General features: G+C 51.9%; 2 pseudogenes; one reads left to right on the top strand and one right to left on the bottom strand.

The window, feature by feature from the left end:
- The first annotated feature begins 973 nt into the window (after nt 1-973).
- LOC122689429 lies at nt 974-6,776 on the top strand (annotated as a pseudogene).
- An 897-nt stretch (nt 6,777-7,673) lies between these two features.
- Nucleotides 7,674-10,360, bottom strand: LOC122689430 (annotated as a pseudogene).
- Nucleotides 10,361-20,331: the final 9,971 nt, after the last annotated feature.

Genomic DNA, 20,331 nt, shown 5'->3' on the forward strand with positions numbered 1-20,331 from the left:
GGGACGCAGGCTGGCAAAGGACAAAGGGGGAGTTGGAGCAAGAAGGCAAATTTCAAGGACAAAATTCTGGATTCCAGCCATGCCAGAAGACAGTGGCTGTCAGAAGGACAGACAGCTGAACTTCACCTCCCAGGGCTTCCAGGGCCTCATGTGGCTGTGGATACACAGAACCACAAAGGTCAGGAGCCTGACACAGCAGCCTCCAAGCTCACAGCCTGTGCCAGACCTCAGCCCCACATGGCCGAGCATCCTCCAAGCCTGCTGACACAGAATGTGGAGGGGGGGTCAGAGAGGTCCGGTTCTTTCCATCTGTCTCCACGCAGTCCATTGATAGGGGGGTGGCGACCCAGAGGACCCGTCCATCACACGCAGTCTGTGGGGAGGTCAGCAAGGAGGAGGGCAGGACAGTGGGAGAGAGGCACGTGGTGAGTTCCAAGTCACAGGGCACCAAAACCCTGTAAGCACCGAGGAGGGAGGGTGGGTTCCCTGGCTTCACAGTGCAGTGACTAGGCTCTGGTTCTCTCCCAGTATAGATGGGCACTGTCCTGGCCTTGGCTTCCCCCACCCCCAGCCCCCGCCCCACCCCTCAGCTCCCGTGCCCATCCCTGCCATTCCAGGCATCCCTGGAAGTGCCAGGGCTCAAGAAGAGGACCTTGAGAGAGGACACAGGGCATCCCAAGGTCCCAGAACCTGCTGTCATCCCAGGGCAACTCTGGTGGCTGCATGAGCACAACGTCTCAAGGACACTGGAGACTTGATGTAAGGGGCAGGGCCTCAGAGACTGGAGAGGAGATTCTTAGGTTCTGAAGCAGTTTAGGTGAGGACCCGGATGGAGAACTTAGGGGACCCCTCAAGAGGAGACTTTTAAGTTGCCTGTGTCAAACCATCCTGGGTCTGACCTTTCTTGGCCAAGGCCCATGGTCCTGATCTGTTCCCCTGTGTCACTCCTGTCTGTGGTTTGATCCCAGGCATCATGCTTGTGGTCAAGATGAGTGACCCGAGTAAGCCAAGCAAGGCCAAGGAAGACCTTCAGGACCCAGGCGAGGCCCAGGGCCCTGTGGAGGTGTAGCTCTTGGGGTCTGAGGCGGTGGAGGCTGCATCCCCCTCAGCCTCCTCTGCCCCTGGGGAGGGCAGCCACTCTGCCTGCTGTGAGTTCCTGTGGGGTCCGCAAGCCTAGGCAGAGACCAGCAACTGGCAAGTCATGGTGTTTCTGCTCAGAGTCAAACAAAGTGCTTTGGGGGCCTTCCCACCCCTGTCTGCAGTGGTGACAAGGGAGGAGGAAAAGGGGGCCTGAGTCAGAGCAGCAGCCAGGCAATCCTTCCCTCTGTGACTGAAGACTGAATGGATAGCCTCCTCAGAAGCGAGGGCCTGGGCCAGTTGGCAGAACCACTGTGTAGCATCTTTGGGTTCCTGTTCTCTACGATGACATGGAGATTCGTCTCTGCTTTCTTTAAAAAATTTCCAAACTTTGATAGTTTAACAGAAGGCTAAATAACCTTTACTGTCCTAGTTTGTGAATGATGAGGATCAAAATGTGTTTGTGGTTACCCAGTTCAAGTACAAGAGTTTTGCTCTTTTGTAAAAGAGACTGGGCACTCTTCCATTTTGATTTGTGACCCTGAAAGGGGTACATTGGAATTAGAATTAGAACGTGTGCTTACTTAGCAGCAATATTGATGGGGAGAGATTTAGATACTAATAAAGGTGATCATAGTGAATTCATGTTACTGTCCTTTTTGGGTATCAGTCTCAAAAACTAAGTTATCTCTGTTTCTTTGGATTTGTCTGGGTTATTTAAGGGCATAGCAGACAATTAATCTGAGCCCTGTGCCCACTGGCTCATTTATTCCGAAGACTTTTGCTGAGCCTCTGCTCCCTGAAAGGCCTTGTTAGCAGTGGGGACACTAGGAGAAGCAGGACACCCCCCACTCCTACAGCAATGGTCTAGGAGCCAGAGTCACACGGGGAAGTTGGAGAGACATCCCCTAGTCCCATAGAACAAGGCAACACAGGGCAGGGCGGTGGGGCTACAGGAGGGACACCCTGGGGTTTGTGCTTGAGCCAGGGTGGTCTGGGGCTTTGGGAAGCTGGGTTCTTCTGTGGGATGTGATTGTGATGAGGTTGGGTGGTGGCACCCCTCAGTACTGCATTGTGTCTTGGGGGTGATGGGAATGTCTGAAATGGATCATTGCTGTGAGGTGTCCTTTTGCATCTTGGATAAAGCCCAGAGAGATCTCTTTCTGGGGCAGGAAGGAAGGGGCCCTGGCTCTTGTCACATTGCTGTTGACCACAGGGGCAAAGGATGTGTTTTCCACCCCATATCTGCAAGGAATCCTGCAGAACTTTGGTCACACTCCCTTGAAGTGATGCCCCAAAAAATCCATGGAACTGCCCTCTCTTTCCTGGTACCGAGGATCCAGAACCTAAGGTGTTATTGAGCTTTAAATGATCTCTTTTTGTAATTGGCCATTAATCAACAACTTGATCTTTGTTGGGGCTGCAATGAAGGAATTTAATGGTTTGGATGGAGGACAGGCTGGGACAGAGGCAAAGAGTGGCTCTTGCTTTTCCTGGAGCAGCTTTCTCCTGCTGGAACACTCCTCAACAACCAAATCTAACAGGCCCTCTAACTGGAAATGGGGCTGCTGGGGTAGCTAAAAGGATAAAAATCTGCTTGCATTGAGGGAGACCTGGGTTCAAGCCCTGGATCAGGAAGATCGCCTGGAGAAGGGCATGGCAACCCACTCCAGTATTCCTGCCTGGAGAATTGCAAGGACAGAGGACACTGGTGGTCTACACAGTCCATGGAGTCTCAAAGAATTGAACACAACTGAGCTAATAACACGATGGTCCACTATGGTCTAACTGGAAAAGTTAACTAGTTTTATTTATGAATCATGATGTTTGGCTGATTAGCTATTCCACATCCTATTGAAGTGCATATTCTCTGACATGGCCTGGACCGCAAAGCAATCAACCACTTCCCACAGTGGGGAGTGGAGGAGTGTCTGCAGGCAACAGTGTGAGAGATTCGTGCCCCACCATCACAGTGCCAACAAAGGCCAGGCCCTGCCAGCTGCACTGCGTCCCTCAGGCGTACCCTGCAGCCCAACACATGGGGCTCCTCACACCAGCTGTGGTGAGGGTGGGGAGCAGCTGGAGGGCCTCTGGGCTGGGGACATCAGAGTGGGGACGCCAAGGGCAGGGGCAGTAGAGCGAGGCTGAGAAGGGCAGGCCTTTGACGTCATGAGGGCTTGTGTGTGCACAAAGCATGTGTCTGAGCCACAGCTGACAAAACTACTTGGTGCCACACAAACCCACTGCCAGGGCCCAAATGGTGCCTGGAGGAGGGGGACCAGAAAAGGCAGCTTCCTCTGGACCCAGGGAGTGAGGAGGGGCCCCAAGTTGGGGGAAGTGGGGGCAAGAAAGGCCATCTAGCCAGGCTGCAACAGATACCATGGTCTTCGGTCTCCTTCAGAGGAGCCAGGGTTCCCCACTGATGATCACAGCCTTTAGGGTCGTATCCCAGTCAGATGAACTGACCTGAAGGAATGCTTTGTCAACCTGTTTAGCAGCGCAAAGGCAAGGGAGCAAGCACCAGTCGAGGCCTGCAAGCTCCATTCTGATCTCCAGTCCTCAGGCTGAAAGGCCCCTGGGCGAGCCTCTTACACACCCTCTTAGCTCTCCCCTTTCAGACACCAGGCAGTGGCCCTCACACTGGGCAAACGACCCTGCTGAGCAGCAGAACTGGGAGAACACTGTCTCTAGGGGGACAGTACCATAGGGTCCTCACACACGGGCCTCTCCAAGGTGCCGGTCTGTTCCCTGCACAGTGATTTTGAAGAACAGTGTCCCACCAAGGTCAGAGAACACACATTTCCAAACCCACTGCCCTATCGCCCATGTGCAGTGAAAACAGGTGACTCTCACTGGAGTTTTGTCCACTCCCACACCTGGGCTCTCATCTATTTTCAAATACAGGTAGACGGGGGCTTCCTCTGGTCACATCTAGCTCAACAATCAGACATGTCTCTGGGAGTGAGTGTCTGCAAAGGACGCCCCTTGAAAGGCACCTAACCAGTGCCAACAAAATCATTCGATGTACCTGCCATCTGGGTAAGGGAGAACAGGTCCACAGTGGTGGTGGAGACAGGGGCAGGGGCGGAGAAATCAGAGCTGGCTTTGGAGAGGACCAGTGAAATGCTTGCTTTCAACAGGACAGGCTGTACCTTGAGCCCCCACTCAAGTCCTTCAAGGGGCAGGTGTCCATGGACACCCAAGTTGGACATGGGAGGCCAGGATCAGGGGTAGCAGAAGCCCAGGCAACCCATTGATGAAGGAAACAGTAATTTTGAGGCAGCCTCCAAGGAGACTGAATTTGAGGCTCTGGGCAGGGGATAGGAGGAGCACACACACAGGTCTTCCCAAAGTGAGGACTCTAGGGCCAGGAGAGCAGTCTTTATGGGAAGAAATGGAAACTGAAGACAGCAGCCTGTGATCTGCAGTGGGATGGTATCTGGGGGTGGGCAGAGCTCGGGAAGCCGCAAGCTCAGCAGAGCACCTGGCTGTGCCCTCCTACAGGGCATCCTGGGGAGTCTGTGTCTCAGGTGCTTGGGGAACAGTCAAGTGGAACGTGAGGTCCCTCTACTGTGCTCCAGCGCAGCCCTACTCTGGGGAGAGCTCAGCTTGGGTGGCAGGACAACAGGACTCTGACTTTGGGGCCATCTGAGCGGGACCTAACAACCGGCAGCACCAGCCAGAAGACAACAAAGCCAGAAGAGGGGCAAGGCCATGGCCGGTGGGGTGCAGAGGTGGGACCACCAACACAGGCTAGGCTAACCAGCCTGCTATGGATCCCATCTTCTGGGAGGGACAGCTGCCAGGGGCCCATCTGACCCCTGGGATCTCTCTCCGTGGTGGCCAAGCCAGGACTCGCCAAGGCCTGGCCCTTAAGCAAAAGCCAGCCACAGGCCTGCCCATTGGTAGGGAGGGGGGTGGGGCCAGGGGCACTTTTGTCAACCCATCCAGGGCCTGGCCCCCTGAAACAAAGCACCTGGCAGCAGATAGGAGCCTTTGCAGGCAACCTGAAACATACTTTTCTGTACTTTCAGACAAGAGATCAGCCGGGGATCCCATCTCTGTCACCAGATCCCCTCACCCACACTGAGACAGGGTTGCCTCTCCACATCACCTCTGTGACATCATGAAACAGTTAAGGAAGCTGACCACTTAATTAGCTGCCTGGCCCATGACCCAGATTCTAGAATGTCCAGAGAGTATTTATGGGCCACCCGAACCCTGGCCTGAGCCCCTTCTGCCCTGAGCATTCACTGCTGGGGTAGAGAATGCTCCTGAGCTAGACTGGTTCCACGGCTAGTCAGAGTTCCCACGAGTCACACACGGCCCTGCTGGCCCCATTAACTTATGGGGAGCCCACAACAGGAGACCCCTGTGATTCCTCCTCAGATCCAAATGTTGATTCAGGGGAGGCTTTGGAGAAACAGGGTGACCAACCCGAGAGCCCAGATCCAGGCCTCCATGACAGTCTGCCTCCACAGGGCCCGAAGCCAGAAATGGCCAACAAGGAAGAGAACAATGCCGTCCTTGGGCTGTCCTTCCCCAGGAAGCTCTGGAGGATCGTGGAGGATGCGGCCTTCACCTCTGTGCGCTGGAATGATGAGGGAGACATGGTGATCATCGAGGCAGATCTCTTCCAGACAGAGGTCCTCCAGCGCAGAGGTGCAGACCAGATCTTCGAGACAGAAAGCATCAAGAGCTTCATCCGTGAACTGAACATGTACGGTTTCAGTAAAATCCTCCCTTCGTGTCACTCTGCAGGGAAGAAGAAGATGATGGTAATGTAGAGAGTCCTTCTGGGGAGGCTAGACTAGATAAGCTGAGTGCTGGATGGGTTTCATTTCCCAGGGGAACGTTGTTCTCGTGAGAGGGTGGTTAAGGAAAGAGGAGAACACAAGGTCTGTCTTGTTCCACCACCCCCCTTAGACAGGATCCACAGGGGTGACTCAAGACCCTGAGGGACCACTGAATGTCAGGGACCGCCAGTAACACCTCAAGGGAGGATGGCCCCGGGGGAGCTCTAGGGAACAACATGCTAAGGCCTCATAACCTGCCAGAATGAAGAGACCTTGTCTCTATACATAGGCATGGCCAGGATGGTCATGGGGAAGAGGGCGGAGAGGAAGGCTTCTTCTCCCCCTTGCTGTCTAAAGTGATTCATTTTCTTTCAGATCTATCGCAACTCCAATTTTCAGAGGGACAAACCTCTCCTCCTGCAGAACATCCCAAAGAGAAAGAAGCGACTGATGGTGACCAGACACTCTCCTCAACTCCATCACAAACAGTGCACCCAAGAGGTGGGCAAGAAAGTCCAGAAGGGAACCCCACCTGCTCGCAGAACCCCCAGGCAATGATCATCTGGGCTCTCTCGCATTTGCTCTATGTGCAGTGTAGCTGGGCAGGCCGGGGTAAAGCATCTCCCCAGCGAGCAGGGTGGCCCCAGTGGAAAGGGTACGTCCGACAGTGCCATGTCTATACCCTCAGCTACTTCTGGGAGGGAGAGTACAGGGCAAATGCCCGAGAGCCCCCCGGAGTACCCAGATTATGATTCAGTGATGGTTCTGTACAACACCTGTTACTCCATCCTGACGGCAGCCCTTTCCAGCACAGCCCCAAATGAGGCCCCTGAGGCAGAGTAGGAGCAGGGAGAGCTCTCAGAGGTCCTCTGTGAACAGGTCAAGGACAAGCCCCATCCCTGACCTCCCAGGTTCCTAGGGACACTCCAAAGTACTCTCTTGTAATCAAAAATTGATTTTTGGCTCTAATAAAGAGGTGCAAAACTACACAGGAGTAAATAAAGAATCGAATGAGAATGACCAGCCTGTGTTCTTTCTGTCTGTTCACGCTATTCAAACGGCACAGGGTGAGCCAGATGAGGCTGGAAGCCCATGCCCGATGTGGGCTTCAGTCTGGTCCACGTGGTCCCTTCTCAACAGAAGTAGCAGCATTTCATATGCTCGACCAAGGGTTTGGCTCACTAGCCGAGTGCTGAGGCCAGCCCAGGATGGGCTGGTCACTGGGCCTTGCCTGCTGCTCAGCAGATGGCTCAGCTGGGCTCCTGACCTTGGGGGTGTCACCTTTCATGAGTCATGCACCCTGAAGCAGAAGGGACTCTTCCTGGGTCCCCAAAGATGCCACAAGTTTCTGCTCAGCAGCTGAGCATCTCCAGCTGTTGATCCAGGGGCCTCCCCCAAATAGGCTGACCAGAAAGCAGGGTCACCCAACCTGCCAAGGGCCTTGCAAACACATGACCCCAAACCCAAAGACAAGTACAAGGTTTCCACAAGGTGATCACCAGCCCTTGTTGCTCTGCCCTCACAGGTATATTTAGGAGCCTGTCTTTGGATGTGAGGTAGCCAGGCACCGCATCCAACACACATGCTTTGTGAGCCAAGGGACACATTAGAAAAGGGCAAGGGTCACCTGCAAGGACAAACCACAGCCTGTTTCTGGGCCTGCGGGCATCTCTGCCTGTCAACACTCAGCCAATCCCCCAGCCTTCCCCATCACCCTCTGGTCACTGTTCCAACATCGGGGAGTTTGGACCAGAACAGAAAGGGAAAAACACTAAGCGGTTTCCTAACAACACATTTCTCTCAACCATCCAGACACAGCAGGGCCAAAACGAGTGGCGATGCCATCTTATCGTGAAGGTCAACGTCCTGGAGACTCATGCTGAGTTCCGAGCAGCACCGCACGAGGAGTGTCCCAGACCCCCAACCTGCACCAAGTTGGCAGCACACCCAAGAGTGGGGCCAATTCAGATGGAACTAGACGGGCACGTCCAGGGCGCAGTGGTGACTGGACAGTGTCACCATGTGCAGGTCTCTTGGTCACCTTCCTCTCAAGAGACCAGCCTGGACAGGTCTCCTGCCCAAAGGGGATCAAGTGCTAGGTGATGTCCACCTGAAAGATGTCCTTCCCGCCCCTCCCAGGGACGGGCTGCTGCAGCCGGTGGGGCTTGGCAAACACAGTCAGGTATTTCTGGAGAAGGTTGGGTAGCAGGGCTTGATCCTCCAGCTCCTCTACTGCATCGGGATCTAGATTTTCTGGGCACAGCAAAGTGTCCCCAATTTCCACAAGACCTATGTGCAAAGACAGGACACAGAAGGAGGACAAGGTGATTCAAAGTCATGCCTGCTGGAGACTAAGACCATATCATGGAGGAAGCCCGAGGTGAACTGGGTCTTCTGGATGAGCATTTTCAGATGGGCTCACCTTGGTGAAGGGAATTAGGTGTGAAGCCAAGCTAGTGAGGGAGCGAAACAAAAGGGAGAGGCCTGGTGCTCCACAAACCCACCAGGCCACGGGCAACTCTCAGTCTGACCACTGCAGGCCACAGGGACAGAGCAGGAGGGCTCTGGTGGGAACCAGCAGACATCAGGTCCCCAAGGGATTTACCAGCAGAGAAGTGCTGCTTTGGGGCCTTACCCCTGGGGAGTCAGGGGGCTTGCTCAGGCCTGGCTGCTGGCAGTGTGGGTATTAAACCCAGGCTGGGTGCTTTACTGACTCTCATGGTCTCTGCCGGGCACACAGACACACGTGGGGACACATACACACACACACAAACACACACACACACACACAAAGTGCCATGTGCAGACCTGGATCCGCCTCTGCTCAAAGCATAAACGGGGACTGAGGCCAGGGAGGTGGTTAGGCACCTCATGCCATTGTCTCCCAGCCAAGGGACCCTCACTGTCCCTCTGAAGAAATCTCAGCCCCTCCCCCACCAACTGGTTCAACAGAAAACAAACGATCGTTTGGGAAAGCAAGCTGAGATCCAGGGCAGCACCGGGGGGCATGCAGGCAGCGTGGGGCAGGGCCTCACTTGCCTGTGATCACTCTAAGGCCGAACTTGTCCCTGTCCTGCAGCAAGGCCTGGATCTGGGTGGGGCTAATCCCCAGCCTCTGCTCCAGCAGCTCCTTTCAGGCCACATCCACCCAGTCCCAGTGTGCGTGTGGACGGCCAGGGTTCAGTGCCAGTGGTCACATAGCACAGGCCACCACTGCCTCTCCAGGGGCTTGACACCATTTAAGATGAAACCTGCATAAGGCTGTCAGAAGAACAGACAGCTGAACTTCACCTCCCAGGGCTTCCAGGGCCTCACGTGGCTGCAGATACACAGAACCACAAAGGTCAGGAGCCTGACACAGCAGCTTCCAAGCTCACAGCCCTGGGCCAGACCTCAGCCCCATGTGCCTGAGCATCCTCCAAACCCGCTGACACAGAATGTGGGGGGTGGTCAGAAAGGTCTGACTCTTTCTATCTGTCTCCATGCAGTCCACTAATAGGGGAGTGGCGACCCAGAGGACCCATCCATCACACGCAATCTGTGGGGAGGTCAGCAAGGAGGGCAGGACAGCGGGAGAGAGGCACATGGTGAGTTTCAAGACAGAGGGCACCAAAACCCTGGGAGCACTGAGGAGGGAGGGTGGGTTCCCTGGCTTCACAGTGCAGTGACCAGGTTCTGGTCCACTCCCAGCACAGACAGGCACTGTCCTGGCCTTGGCTTCACCCACCCCAAGGCCCTACCCCATCCGTCAGCTCCCGGGCCCATCCCTGCCCATGCTCTGCATATACCCCATCTTAGACCAGGGCTGATGAGGGCAGATCTGTGCTAACCAACCTGGCCTCGGTCCTGGGGCTGCCCTGGACCTCAGACGGCCCTGCCAGGTATCTTTCCCATGCCTTTGGGAGCCACCTTCCTCCCAGCCCTTCCCACACCATGGCCTCCACTGTCATCAGTTGTCCTGGCCCCTTGCCCAGAGCCTAGAGAAAGAACAAAGAAGAGAAGGAACCTCTGGGATGGGTGCGCTCCTTGTGCCAGGCCCTGGGACAGGACCACGCAGGGATCCCAGAATTCAAACCTCAAATAACCCACTAGGTTACTGTCACCTCGTTTGATACCTGAGGAGGCACCAAGGGATAGAGAGATACCCCATGACTGTAGGGGAGCTGACCACACACACCTCCATCCTCACTTCTTTCCTTGTACCTGGAGGGGGGTCCCTGTTCACTGGAGGGGGCTGGAGGCAGAGGAGCAGAGCCGTAGGCCTGAACCTCATCAGGGTCTCAGCACCTGGCTGGAAGCCTCTGTTTCCACGTGGCTGTGAGGATGGGGACACGGTCCCAGAGGCACCCAGCCCAGAGCCTCCCAAGCCTTTCCTTCTCTGAGCACAGCAAAGCCACGGTTCTCACAGGCCCACGAGGCCCCACGTAGTCTCACTCCTGCCCTGGCAGGCTGCTCTCCTTGCCCCTGGATTCACCCCTGGCAGCCATGAAGGCCGTCCTTCCATCCTTGGAACATTCCAGTCTGTTCCTACCTCTGAGCCTTTGTGGGGTGTGAGGAGTCACATCATGTCCCCTAAAATTCAGGTGCTGGAGTCTCAATCCCAAGTACCTCAGTGTGACCTTACAGACAAAGGAAAGTTCTTCACAGAGCTGAGGGGGGTCAAGTGAGCTCAATAGGAGGGACCCTCCCCTAATAGGACAGCTGTCTTCATACAAAGGACACATTTAGAGACAGACAGGCACACAGGAGAACTGGGGTGAAGAGGAAGGCGGAGCTCTCCAAGCCCAGACACTCTCACCATGGCCAGCCACGCCCGGGAAGAGAGAGGGGAAGAGATGGGACAGACGCTCTCCACAGCCCTCATGACAGCCAACATCAGCCTCGACCTCGGCTGCCGGCCTCCTGAACCAACAAGGTTCATAGTTTGAGCCACCGGGTGCAATCCTGATGTGACTGCTGGCAAATGAATACAGAAGGTCAGTCCTGTCTGGACATCTCTCCGCTGGGGCAAGGGGGGAGTGGGGGGATGTCTTCTTCACTCCCAGGACCTTGGGCACATTCCTCTTTGTCTGTACAACTTCATGTGTATGTTTTCACCTTACACGGTGTCTGTTTTCATCTCACAGTTTCAGGGATCCAACAAGTTACTGATGCTTCCCCCTGATGGAAGGGAAGTGAAAACTCATTGTGCCAATACAGCCACTCATCATGACCACACACTCACTGAAGAGCCATGCAGGAGGAGGCCCAGGGCAAAGGACACACACCCGAGGTGCTGACACACACCAGCAAATGGCCTTCTGCAAAGGCATCCCGTTTCCACTCCACCAACCACAGGCAAGGGTGTCATGTCCTCATGCCATGGCTGGCCCTGGGCATCATTTGGTTGAACCTTTGCCCACCTGCTGGGTGACAAAGGGTCACACTTTTCACTGGGTCTGACTTGGTTCCCAGGGAGCCTGGCTGGCCCCTGGGGCTTGACCAGTGCTATGTCTTCTACTGGGGTATGTGACTGGATCCCAGGCTTGCCCAGTTTCCACCATTCAGTTTCTCAACCAACCCATCCCCTCCTGGGTGCCTCCAAATCTCACCAGTGTGGGTGGAATCCCTGAGCAAGAAGGGGCTCAAGTGCTTCTACCACTCGAAGCAGAGGGTTACTGCTTGGTGGCCAGAGGAGAAAACACACTTCCGCCTGCTTGACTGGGCACCTTCACCTGCACAAGGACCAGAGGAACAAGAAGAAAATTACGTGACAAAACACCAATCTTGGACAAGCCACCACGGTCTTCTCCTCAGCAGAGGACTCATACCATAGGGACACAGGAGGGCCCAACTGATGTGAAACACACATGCAGGTTCCCTCAGGGTTGGTTCTGCTCATCACAGCATCTGGCCTGTCCTCACATGGCTGGGCAGGGACCCCATGATGCCTCAGCCCACAGCACAGAAACCCATCCCCCAGGAGTGATGGTGATTTACAGCCCAGGAGACCCCCACAAGGAACCAGAGAAAATGACTCCTCTCCTGTCACTGCCACTCTGGAAGGATCCAGGGGTCGCCGTAGTCAGTCAGCTGCCCTCCATGGACTCCTGGTTGGGCCCCACCAGGAGGGGAACCGTGAGCAAGCAGCTGAGCCCTGCAGGGTCAGGCCTGGGCGGGGGTGGCTCGTAGGGGGTGGGTGGGGCTCGCATGAGGTCACAGTCCAGGGGTGGAGTAGGAGCCTGGAAGGAGGTCGAGGACACCTTCACATGTGTCCCAGGGCATTACCAGGACACACAGGAGGAAAGAAAGCAGGTGGGGACTGTGGCCATAGAGGGGACCTGGAGGTGCTGCTTGGCCACCTGGCAGTCGCTCCTGGTCCCAGAGCCTGGAAACCCCTGCCTGGAGGTACCCTCCGTGCATGAAGCAGGTCCCCCCTTCCTGCAAACACAGCGAGTCGCAGGTGCTTTAGGATGGCTGGGCTGCGGCGACTAGGCAGGACAGTGGTCCACCACTGGGACCGAGACTGCTGACAGCGTCGGCTGGCCTCAGTTGTATCGTGCCCACAAACACTGACACCTGTCATTTCCGGTGTGCACGGCTGCCCGTACACATACAGGTATGCATACACGCATTTTCATAGTCACGTACGTACGCAGACACGCACGTATGAACAAAGGTGCATTCCCTCACTGGCCCTGTATGCTAGGAGACAAAACAGGATCCGCCACACTCTGAGGCACCTGGAAGGTCAGGCCAGGAGGAGCCTCCAGCCTGGCGGCCGGGAGCAGGACCCAGAGGAGGACCAGGAAATGAGCGGCCGGGCAGAAGAGAGGGGCAGAGGCAGGAGGAACAGGGCAAGGAGTCTGGGGCTGAAGTGTGGGAAAGACCTGGATGAGGAGGAGCTTCTGAAGAAGGAGGCAGGGTGGGGCGGGGCTGGGGCGGGTGGAGCCACTGGAGGTGGGGTGGGGCTGACAGGATTGAAGTTGTGGGCCCAGGGAACCCATGGAGAGTGGGCCTGTCCAGCTTCATGGCGGAGGCCAGACTGTGCCCTTTTGAGTCTTTGCCATAGGCGTCCAGTCCGTGAGATGGCGAGAGTCAAAGTAACCACGACCCAGGGTCTTCAGCAACTGCATCTGAGCTTCAGAGTGGAACCCAGGGGCCAGTGAAGCAGGTTAGAGGCGCAGCCTCTGGGCGCAGTTTCCCATCTCTGGGCTGAAAGCCCATGCTGGCTCCCCTCCAAGGCACCCTGGGACTGCCGGCCCAGTGCTGAGCAACAGTCTATCTGTTTTTATTTTGTTTTGTTTTGTTTTTGCAGGTGTGAAAGAAAATCCTCACTGTGTTTCCTGCTGCCCCTGGGACCTGAGATGTCTCAGAGAAAGGCAGTTTCACCTTCAAAACCGTTTCCTGTCCTCTTCCTCTCTTCTGGGGGCTCAGCCCACCCAGAGCAGCCACCTGACTCTGCTCCTGAATGCCGCCCTGCCTGCTGTGTCCCTGCCTCCCAAGTGCCTGATCAGAGTAAATGCTCCTTTTCCTGTCCCCACTGCTACTAGCTGAGCTCAGGCCCCATGGCCTGGGGCTGGTGCTGTCAGCCTACGGCCCCCTACTGGTCTGGACCCCTCTTGTCTCTCCTCCTCCAGCCACTATTGCACACACCATTGATTCTGTGTCACACCGCAAGCACATCTGTCCTCAACTCCAGATGGAAAGCACAGCGGAGCCCTCTCCTATTTAAACCCCAACCCATCCGTGGTACCCTGGGGGGCTTCCAGTGGTCCCAGGTCTCCTTCCTTGTCGCCCAGCACTCTGGGGGCTGTGCTGGTCCTGCGCTCTGTGCAGAGCTCATCCAGGACCCCACACTTTCTCATGCAGTTCTTCCCCTGGACTGCTCATTCCTCTTGCCCTGCCCCTGGACCTCTGGCTCCTCTTGTCCTGACCACCTACTGTCCTCCTTCCAGGCACAACTGTAACACCCCTTTCTCCATCTGCCTGAGTGTCAGGCATTCTCATCTGGGAGTTCTGGGGCTCCCTACATCTTCCTGCTGCCAGCCTTTGCCCCCCTCTTCCTCCCAGACTGTGGCTGCTGTGCACAAGTCTGGACCCCCAGAGGGTCGCCAAGACCCAGGAAGGCAAGGTCAGTGTCTCCCTCGTTCCTGTTAGCTGGGTACCCACACAACTGCTGCTGCGGGAATGTTGAGATGGGGCAGTGCTTTCCCTTCCAGCAGGCAGCCTGCTGTCTCCTTGCAGAAGCCTCCCAGCCACAAGTTGAGGGTCAGGGGCTGCCACCTGAATTGGAGGCCTCAGCACTGCGGGGACCCAAGTGATAACCACACCCAACTCACTCATGCTGGCGCCCCACTCCTTTCCTGAAGACTGGTTACCAGCTGCCTCCAGACACACCAGGCACATCTGAAACCAGTAATGGTTTCAGATCATGAGGAAGGGCCCTATGAACAGTGGGTGGGCTGCTGCTGTTCCTCCCGCATCCTGGTTTTGAACTAGACCTTGCCTAGTGAACTGGACACCTATGAAGTGTGGCTACTGATGGGGGCAGCTGTGAGGCCCTGCTCCGTGGCATTTCTCTGCACCTGTCCCTTCCCTGCTGCTGACCCCAGCTCTCCTCACATGCCAAGATGTGAGGACTGAGCCATGGAGAGTGCTGCCTCCCACCCCACCTGGGTCTCTGAAGCTTGATGCACTTTGTTCCTGCTGTACGTTTGCAGGCAGCACTGACCTGGGACAGGCTCAACCCAGGTTCTCGGTTTCCCTCGTGTACTCCTTGGGCAATGTGGTTTCCTCTCTGAAATGCCTGTTTCCCATCTCTCCGCTGAGCTGTGTGTCCTTTCTGTGCCGAGTTGTGGGCACTTCTTGTGGGGTCTGGGTGCTCATCCTGCCCTGATGTTTGTATTGCAGATTCGTCATCTTCTCCTTGCAAGCTAGCTATGGACTCAGTATTTACCTGGTGTCTCGGAGCCATAAGTACCCCACAGGTCAGCCTGTGTCTGTCAGGCCCTCCCACTGGGGGCCACCGTCCAACCCCAGGCTTGGCACCTGGGGTGAGCAGTCCCTGAGGAGACGCTGCCCTGGTGTCCAACACTCCGCCCGTGAGAGAGGGCTCCTTTACATCCATGTCGGTCCCTCGGTACCTGCCTAGCTTTGGTTCTGGGCCTTAGACCCCACATGCAGGACAAGCCCAGGGGCAGCCATGTAGCTCTGGGATGTCAGCCAGACCTACTTCTCCTCTGTCCCCAGGGCAGCTCCTGTTGACCGCACCCCTCTCCATATGGCCCAGATGGAGGGTCCAGCCTGAGAGCTGGATGTGATTCTGATTTCATCTCAGCTCTGCTGCAATTCTTCCAGAGGACGTGGCACACATGGGACCTGCGGACATGGGTGGCCATTCTGCTGCCACTCCTCAGGGTGCTGACTGCCCAAGGGATGGGGCACCACCCAGGGGGACTGGGAGATCTTCTGTGAGCCTCTGATGGTGCCCTGCTCGCTTTCACATCACAGGCCTTTATATCACCTCTGACCAGGGAGTGGGAGATGCTGGTTTCCACGTGTCCATCACTCCGAAGCTCTGGGGTCTACATGCCCTTCACTGTCCTCCATCTCGGCAGGTTGGCCACAACCCAGGTGCCACAACCCCCAGGACTGGAGGTGTCTTCTGGACACCAGGCTGCAGCCCACAAAATGGATCCAGCTGTTTAGTTTGCGAGAATGAGGAGCAGGGAGGGTGGACTGGAGTGTGCATTGCCATCCCATACTCATGGTGATGAAAGGTTGTTGTTGAACGATAAGACACCGGGATTCTTGGCCTCCGGAGGAGACGAATTCAATCCGAGGCCAGAGACGAGGCTGGATCGCTCAGAGCTTTTGTGTAATAAAGTTTTATTAAAGTATAAAGGAGATCGAGAAAGCTTCTGACATAGGCGTCAGAAGGGGGCAGAAAGAATACCCCCCCCCCAGTCTTTAGCTGTAAGTTATATAGTCACTCACAGTCTGTTAATGAAAAGAAAGGAATGTCTTAGAATTTAGAATGGCACCAGATAATTCATCCCTGGCCATAAAATGATCTACCTGAATCTTGTAGAAGGGCAGATTACCAAACAAATAGTTTTGTTTACATAGATTAGGGAACAATATCTGAGTAAGTAGGTTGGGCCATTTGGCGGAACTTACAGAGTCTGGGGTAAATTAACATAGCTTTATGATAAACATTTCCATAAAAAAATGCATTGGTTAACTCAAGGTTTGAGAATAGTTAGCTTCAGATGAAACCCGGTGTCATGGCAACACAGCATTTTAAGAGAAACCTCCTTTTAAATTTGTATAGAGAAGGAAAAACATATCGCTGGTTTGTTTCCTCCTGCCGCTTAAGAGAGATAAAAATGTCTGGCACTTGCAGCCTATTTCCTCTGTTTGGAGACCCCTGGCCTTCCTGCCTGTTACCCTCTCAGTGAGAGGACTTCAGTGAGTGGACTCTCATGTACTGGGCAGGAGCCCCGTCCGGCTACCCTGTGAGAACTTGTGTGCCCACCGTGGTAACTTGGCCAAGCACAGAGATGGTGTGAGGAGTCAGGAGCAGAGGCCGCCCATGAGGCGCCACCAGAGGTGAGAAGATTCTCCAGTTCATGAGTAGGGCGAGTATCCCCCTCTTTTTCTGTGTGTATATATAACTAATGGTTTCCCAGGTGGTAATAATAGTAAGGAACCTGACTTCTAATGCAGAAGTCATAAGAGATGCAGGTTCGATCCATCAGTCAGGAAGATCTCCTGGAACTAGGCATGGCAACCCGTTCCTGTTTCTTCACCTTGAGAAACCCATGGGTCGAGAATACATGACGGGCCACAGTCTGTGTGATGCAGAGTGTCAGGCAGGAGTGTAATGACTTAACACATGAAATATCACTTTAACAGATTGCTAATATGTATAGTACACCTGTCACTTTCATATACTGCCATTAACATGCTCAGCAAAACAGTTGATACACTACAGCATAAAAACATATCCAGTTCTATGTGCTTATTTATGGACAATGTGATTACCAATTCAACCTTTTTTTATGAGTCTATTCATTTTATCCAGTTTTTAAAATTGTTTTAGTCTCTCTATTATTCTAGCAATTTGACTGCTTCACATAGCTTGAGACTTTTGTTGACAGAAATATCTGTCCTAAATACCTACAATTCCTCTTTATTTAGTATGTCTAATAGCAATGGCATCTTATTTATTCTCATTTCAGTAACTAAATCTTCTTTTTGTTTGTTTAATTTACCTAATATTCTTTTTACTAATTTTGTATTTTTGTTCAATCTTCTCTATTCTTTTATTATATATATTATTATATACCCATACAAATATTTGTTGATTTCCTCTTTCTCCTTGCTGTGAATTTAGATTTTTTTTAAGCTTCTGAGGAAGACATTAGCTTCTTCACAGGATTGGAGAGCTTTCTTTTTTGTAAGCTTAAATTTATATGGGTTCTTCTTTTGCTGTATCTGATGACCTGCTACATTGTGTTTTCATTTTGATTCACCTCAGAATATGTTTTCATTTCCCCTGTGAGTTATTCTTTGCCTCATCAGGCCCTTTGGAATGTATTGTTTAATTTTCCACACATTGCATTTTTCAAATTTTCCTCCATTGTTGATTTCAATTTACATATTTTACATGCCAGAGACCATATTTGGTATAAGTTAAATTATTAATGGTTGTCTCATGGCTTAATATAAACCCAATTCTCGAGAATATTCTGGAGAATATTCCAAGTGCAGTTGAGACAGATGTGTATTCTTCCATTCTTTTTGGGTGGAATGTTCTGCACATCTGTGTTTGGTCCATGGGTTTGTATTGTCATTTAGGTTTTCTCTTTCCTCAGTGGTCTTATGTTCTCCTTAAATTATTTGGATATTTATTGTTGAACTATGCTTCTTGCTCATGTTTTGCAGTTTTTACATGTCGTGTTAGCCTAAAGGTAGAGAAACAATTCAAATATTAGGTAACTCTAACTCTTTGATGATGTGAACTTGTGTGTGTGTGTGTGTGATAAACACATATATCATTAATATAAAATATGACAAAATATATAATTAATATAATCATTAGAATGACCGATGCTGAAACTGCAACTCCAATATTTTGGCCCCTTGATGTGAAGAACTGACTCATTTGGGATGACTCTGTTGCAGTGAAAAATTGAAGGCAAGAGGAGAAGGGGACAACAGAGGATAAATGGTTGAATGGCATCACCGACTGAATGGACAAGAGTTTGAGTAAACTCTGGGAGTTTGTGATGGACAGGGAGGGCTGGTGTGCTATAGTCCATGGGGTGGCAAAGAATCAGATATGACTGTGTGACTGAACTGAATATATTTAATGTCATTTGTTTCATATCATTTTTTATTTAAAGTCTGTTTTCTCTACTATTAGTATAGTAACTATGGCTCTTTATTGCTTATTATTGCATAAAATTTTCCTTACAATGAAATGTTGAAAATCTATTCAAGTGTAAGATTTGTCCCTTTGACAGTCTATAGTTTCCATATTAAAAAAAATCCTTTATCCCATCTTCTAGTATACCACCTTATTGTGTTGGGGTTTTTTGTTATTTCTTTTACTAAATAGATTTTAGAGTGATTTTAGGAAGTAGCTCTTAAAATATTTTGATTGCTGTTGACATTTTGATATTTTGATTACTGTTGTTCACTCATTTAGTCACGTCCAACTCTTTTGTGACTCCCTGGACTGCAGCACAACAGGCGTCCCTCTCTTTCATTGTCTCCCATAGTTTGCTCAAACACATGTCCATTGAATTGGTGATGCCATCCAACCATCTCATCTTCTGTCACCCCCTTCCCCTCCTATCCTCAATCTTTCCCAACATCATGGTGTTTTCCAAAGAGTTGGCTCTTTGCATCAGGTTGGCAAAATCCTGGAATTTCAGCTTCAGCATTAATACTTCAAAAATATATTCAGGGTTGATTTCCTTGAGGATTGATTGGCTTGATCTCCTTGCAGTCCAAGGGACCCTTAAGAGTTTTCCCCAGCATCACAGTTTGAAGACACCAGTTCTTAAGCTCTCAGCCTTATTTATGTTCCAATTTTCACATCTATATGTGACTACTGGATAAACCATATGGGTTTGTGACTGAGGGGACCTTTGTTAATAAGCTGATGTCTTCTTTTTAATACAAGGTCTAGGTTTGTCTTAGCTTTTCCTCCAAAAAGCAAGTGTCTTTTAATATGATGACTGCAGTCACCATTCACAGTAATTTTTGAGCCCAAGAAAATGAAGTATGTCACTGATTCCACGCTTTCCCCTTCTATCTGACAAGTAGTGATGGGACAAGATGCCCTGGTCTTGGTTTTTTGAATGTTGAGTTCTCAGCAAGGTTTTTCACTCTCCTCATTCATCCTCATCAAGACACTCTTGAGTTCCTCTTCACTTTCTCTTTTTACAGTGTTACCAGCTGCACATCTAAGGTTGTTGAAGTTTCTCCCAGAAACCTTTGTTCCAGCTTATTACACCCAATGAGGCATTTTGAATAGTATACTCTGCATATATTTCACATAAGTAGAGTGATAATCTGCAGTCTTGTCACTCTCCTTTCCCAGTTTTGAACTGGTCAGTTGTTCCATGTCTTGTTCCAACTCATGCATCTTGACCTGCATACACATTTCTCAGGTGACAGGTAAGAAGGTCTGTTACTCCTGTCTCTTTCAAGCTGTCCATGGTTTACTGTGATACACACAGCCAATGTCTTTAGTGGAGTCACTGAAGCAGAAGTAAATTCTTTTCTGGAATTCCCTTGTTTTCTCTAGGATCCAATGAATGTTTCCAAATTGTTCTCTGGTTCCTCTGTTGTTTCCAAGTCTAGTTTTCACATCTGGAAATTCTTGGTTTATGTACTGCTGAAGAATTTTGAGTATTTCCTAACTAGCATGTGAAAGGAGCCAAAGTGCATGCTTGTTTGTACGTTCTTTGGCATTACCCTCCTTTGGTGTTGGAATGAAAACTGACCTTTTCCAATCTCATAGCCGCTGATGAGTTTTCCAAATTTGATGACATGTGAACACACTGCCTGAGTTTAACAGCATCACTAACAATTTAGCAGTTTCATGTTAATGAATGCTCACAGTTGTTGCTTAAAACATTTGCTTTCTCCTTCATATCTGAATGAGATCCTTGGTGGTTTTAGGTCTGGCTCATTCATCATTTTGTGAATGTGCTACCATCTCTACTGGCCTGAAGAGTTTCTATTGAAAGACCAGCTGCTTTTCTTATGGGGATCCAACTGTATATTATTTGTCTTTCCTCTTGCCAAACTTAATGTTTGCTTTTTGTGCTTAAATTTTCAGTGTTTGATTAATATGTGTTTTGGGGGTATTTCATGTTGGATTCATCCTGTTTGGGACTCTCCAGTGTGTTGGGATTCAGGTAGCTATTTCCTTCCCCATTTAATGGAGGTTCTCAAC

Source organism: Cervus elaphus, chromosome X, assembly GCF_910594005.1.
Source record: "Cervus elaphus chromosome X, mCerEla1.1, whole genome shotgun sequence".
Classification (NCBI taxonomy): Eukaryota; Metazoa; Chordata; class Mammalia; order Artiodactyla; family Cervidae; genus Cervus; species Cervus elaphus.